The 5,440-nt window shown below is 37.1% G+C and overlaps 1 non-coding gene across 1 annotated transcript; it reads left to right on the forward strand.

The window, feature by feature from the left end:
- The first annotated feature begins 216 nt into the window (after positions 1-216).
- On the forward strand, positions 217-320 carry LOC142528161 (small nucleolar RNA R71). The gene has a single exon (XR_012815642.1). It is a non-coding gene; the product is annotated as a small nucleolar RNA R71 (small nucleolar RNA).
- Positions 321-5,440: the final 5,120 nt, after the last annotated feature.

Here is a 5,440-nt window from a genome sequence, read left to right on the forward strand (position 1 = left end):
GCGGAAAGGTCAGTTACCTGGTGAACTCCTGCACTCCTTCGCTGGTTGTTCCTTTCAGATCGAGGATGATAGCTGCTAGCAGCCATCTCCTCCAATAACTCGTATCCTTCCTCATCAATTTTTCTCAAGAGGTTTCCACACGGAGCAGCATCTATCATAGTACGTTTAAGAGTAAGCAAGCCATAGTAAAATGTTTGAACAACTAACCCAAGTGGCAATTCGTGATGAGGGCATCTTCGTAATAGATCCTTAACGCTCCCATGCCTCATATAAAGATTTCTGCTCGAACTGAGCAAAAGTGGTGATGTCTGCCCGCAGCTTCATGGTCTTAGATGGAGGAAAGTATTTGATGAGAAACGCCTTCGCCATATCCTCCCATGTGGTGATCGAACCTACAGGAAAACAATTTAACCATGCTTTAGCTTTATCACGTAAGGAGAAAGGAAATAAACTCAGTCTAACAGCATCATCAGAAACTCTATTGAATTTAAAAGTATCGCAAATTTCAAGAAAATCTGCGATGTGCGTGTTTGGGTCATCTACTGCAGATTCTCCAAACTGGACTGTATTCTGAATCGTCTGAATTATAGCTGGCTTGATTTCGAAGTGATTTGCTCGCACAATAGGCCTCACAATGTTGGGGCGTGCATCATCCAAAGAAGGCTAGGCATATTCTAGCATTGGTATGCGGCGCGGTATCTCAACATGTCTATCTTCACGATGTTACTCCTCATGCTCGTGCTCGTGTCTCTCCATCAGTTCCTTCAGTCTCTGCTGCTGCCTTCTCCTGTGGAAAGTTCTTTCAATTTCAGGGTCAAACTGCTCAAGCTCCACGTCAAGTGACTTTGGCATGCACTGGACGAGATATCTGTAATGGAATACGGAGTGCTAATTTAATAACTATGAAACAATGCTAAAGAAAATAACTAAAAAATAAAATTGTGAATTAACAGTCCCCGGCAACGGCGCCAAAAACTTGATCGAGCAAAACTTGCACTGTGGAATCCTTAATAAAAATATGATTTTGTATGCTCAAAATTTAATCGCAAGTGTACGATGTCAAGTAATAGTATAATGTACGTGAGTACGAGTATCGTTCCACTGAAGACTGTATTTGACAATTGTTACTTTCAGTTATTAAATCTTTAGCAACGAAAATTGATTGGTTGTTTTAGTACTACCATGCTCAAATAAATACGCAAATAAAATGATTCAAGAATTGGATCATGAAATATATTATCTAAATTGGTTGATTTAAAATTCAATGAGAAATGAATTTGTTGGGAATTTCGGTTCACCTACCCGTCGTTAATTGATTAATTCGTTCGATAGTGATTGTATGCTTCCGACATAATTTCCTATTCAATTGAACACACTCTCTCGAGCTATGCCAAACTAATTCTACTCAATGAAGTAATTAAAAGTCTTTAATTATTTATCAAGAATGAATCGCGTGTCGATCTATGAAATCCCCTAGTTTTCGACCTACCGGACTATGACTATCAGCGCGTATCCAATTTCATATATCTATGTAAATTGTAGATCCACGGATTATACTACTCGTTCCTATCACAAGTTATTCTCTCGAACTCACTCGCAATATAAAAATGTTGTTAAAGTTAGAGACGCTCTAACAACACAATGAACAACAGTAGCACATTCAAGAATAACTCAACAATGGAAATATAAATTAATTAAATCAAAGTTTAGGGTAGGATCCCCTTAAATCCCAACAAATATTTTAGAGTTAGCTACTCGAATTCATATTTAAAATAAACAAAACAATGTTTGGATGATAATAACTAGATTAGAAATATTAGTCGTGACGAAAATCCGAGCAACGATGCCCGGAAATCTTCGAATCTTCAACTCCAAGCGCAAAAGTCCTCTCCAAAGCTTGTGGCTGCTCTCCAAATATGTCTGAATCCTCTAAAAAACGTGCCCTCCTTTTCCTTCTATACTTCATTCAGAAAATCAGGGAAGAAATCCATAGCAAATCTTTCCAAATTTAAGTGGCGCTCGGGTGGTAGAAAATTACCGCCCGAGCGCCACACTCTCTGTAATCATGCTTGGGAGGTGCGACTTTCACGCTCGGACGGTAGAAAATTACCGCCCGAGCGTCGACTCTTCTGTTTGTAAGCTCTTCGGAAGATAAATCTCACGCCCGGGTGGTATAAAATTACCGCCCGAGCGCCATACTTTCTAGAAATCATCTTAGCTCTTCACCTCTCGCGCCCGGGCGGTAATTTTCTACCGCTCGGGCGCCAGCCTTTCTGTCATTGTCTCCTTGGCTTGCGCACTTTGCTCCAGATTCGGTTTTTCGGTCATTTTTCCTGCAAATTTGTCACACGCAAGTGAAACATGATCACATGTATATGTTTACTCTAAAACGAACAAAATGTAAATGAAATTTACGCATGCTGAAACGTCTGCTATTCGTTTTCTTAAAAAGTACTAGAAATTTTTTTTTTAAACTTCATTTAGCATCGACCGAACCATAAAAAATATTTTTGACATCATTTTAAAAATAAATCAACCAACTAACATTTGAAAATCAAAGGAAATAGCCCATACTATAACCTTTCAAAACTACTCATAAATAATTTAAAGTCATAAAAATATTTTTAACATAACTTAAAATCATAAGTCATAACTAGTGCGGAAAACTAGCGTCGGTCCTCGGGTTATGTGCACCTTCAGTCCAGCAAAGTCAACCATCAAGACCTCCATTGATATTATTATCATAATCACTTGCATCTATCACACCTAGTGAGTCTAAAGACTCAACACGTCATATCCTTGATAATAAGTAATACGTAATACAGTTAACATATAATAGTGAAAAATACTTGTACTTAAAATATCGTTTTAAGGAAGATACATAAACTTTAAACATATCAATTTTCATAAACATTTTCTTGAAGCATAAACTTTAAACATAACAATTTTCATAAAAATTTTCATGATGCATAAATATATTCATATTTGTATCCATATTCATATCATCGTATTCATATTCATATTCATGTTCGTGTTTGTTGAATTCAGATCGTTGATTGTAACTTTCGTGTTCATATACGTGTTGGACGATGGATCCATCTACATGTAACCACAGTACTGGGCGGCGGGGGACATCAGCAACACTCTCACCGGTCAACTGGGCCCTGACCTTACGTATTAACATATCATCGTATACATATACATATACATATCCGTATCCAAGGAAACACGATCGTCGGGCTCCCACTGGGACCATAACCCTCACAAAATTTCCAACATATCATCGTATTAGTCACAATCTCTTCACGTCCTTCAACATATTATCATCACTTAAAAAAATCATGCATATACGTATCGTTTTTATTTTTGAAACCAAGCATGCAACATATCTTTTAAATGTCCATAATTAATCCATAAAAATCCATGAACATTTAAAAATCACGATTTAACATATTAAAATCATAATCATCCATAAACTTTTTAAAATAAACATTTAAACTTATTAAAAATCTGTAAACATTTAAAATAAACGTTTTAACATCTTAAAAATTCATAAACATTTAAAATTGACATATTAAAATATAAAAATTCATAAACATCCATAATCATTGAAAATAATCATATTAGCGTATAGAACAACATTTAGGACACTGCCATGACGTTTACTAATTTCTAGGTGTAAAAAGATCGTTTTACCTCTAGACGTAAAATTTCACGTTTTTGACATTTTCTTAATTTTATTGACTCTAACATGTCCCAAATAATTATTTAAGCTTACATGAATTTTCTCGTATTTTTATTTAGCATAAATCGAGGACTTTTAAATTAATCTTTAAATGTGACGTATTAATGCGTTATAATCCCGAATTAAACCAAACCTTAATATAAAATTCCCAAATTAAAAACTTAGGCTTTTAATATTTATTTAAGCTTAAACCTAATTTTCCATAATTTTATCAAGCATAAAACTAGGCGTTTCAATTAATTCGTTAATTAGCGTTTCGTGCGGCGATTAAATCCCGAATAAATCCAAAACTCGTTATTTTGATCCCAAATTTTTAATATAACCTTTTTATAATTTATTCTACCTTTCCAAGTCATGAGCAACACCCGTGGACCCTTGGATTTAATTTTAGCTTTATTATTTTCGTTTTTGATACCTTATTGAACACACCGAGCCATCTCCTAATTTACCCGAGCCACGCCCAAGCCACCTTGAGCCAAAACTTAGTCAACCCATCTAGGGACCCTACTGTGCAAGCCCAGCCTGAAAAACTAGCCTTGGCCTGCCCAAAACACTTCTGAAACTTGGCCCAAAAACCTGCATGTGTTGTGTGTGTGCTTCCTTGTATGTCTAGGACTCCTAACCTAACTAGGACTCTCCCAGCCGAGCCACCACCGAGCCCACACGACCCTAACCTTCCCTGGACCACGCCTAGACCATTCCCAGACTGACCCAGCCCCTGGACCCCACGCACGAGCCACCTGAAGAAGGCAGCAACCTGTGCGTGACTCTTATGATGCAACCCTCACGTTACTGTTGTTAGCCACCTACCCAACGAGTCAACCCTTGAACCATCTCCTCAGGCACCCTCTTAGGACCCTTAGGACCTAACCTAGCCCCTGCCCAGACCCCTAGGCCGAGCCTCTTCTGCACTGCACCAGCTGCCAACCTGCGCACTTCTTGATCACCATTCTCGCACTACAAGAAAAATTTCAATCAACAACACTCATACGACAACGGTTTTTATTAAAACCGTTGTCTTTTTTCTTTTAACAAGGGTTTTAATAAAAACCGTTGTCGTAGCCTAAAAAACCCTGCTTAGTTGTCTTTTATGTGTCTACGACAACGGTTTTTAAAAACCATTGTCTTTGATGTGTCTACGACAACGGTTTTGACTATGAGCGTTTTTTTTTTGTTACAACAACGGTTATTAAAAACTGTTGTCTAAGAGCTTTTTTTGGGCTACAACAACGGTTTTAACAACCGTTGTCTATGAGCGGTTTTTTTTTAGGCTACAACAACGGTTTTTAAAAACCGTTGTCTTTTGGATGGTTTTTTTGGGCTACAACAACGTTTTTTCAAAAACCGTTGTCTATATAAGATTCTGTCAATCGGATGGTTTTTTAACTACGTCAACGGTTTTTTAAAACGTTGTCGTTTCTTAGTGTTTTATTTTGTTAAAGACAACGGTTTTTGAAAAAACGTTGTCGTAGTTCTAATTTTTTTAAAAAAAATCGGTTAATATTTAGCGACGGCTTTAGAAATTACCGTCGCTAATTTAAATTTAGCGACGGTTTTAAAAAACTTGTCGCTAACTTTAGCGACAGTTCTCGCCTGTTCGTCGCTAAAATTAACGACGGTTTATAGCACACCGTCGCCGATTTAATTTAGCGACGGTTCGTAAAACCGTCGCATTTTTAAATTCTTGACGTTTTA

This window comes from Primulina tabacum, chromosome 15 (genome assembly GCF_025594145.1).
Source record: "Primulina tabacum isolate GXHZ01 chromosome 15, ASM2559414v2, whole genome shotgun sequence".
NCBI classification, from domain to species: Eukaryota; Viridiplantae; Streptophyta; class Magnoliopsida; order Lamiales; family Gesneriaceae; genus Primulina; species Primulina tabacum.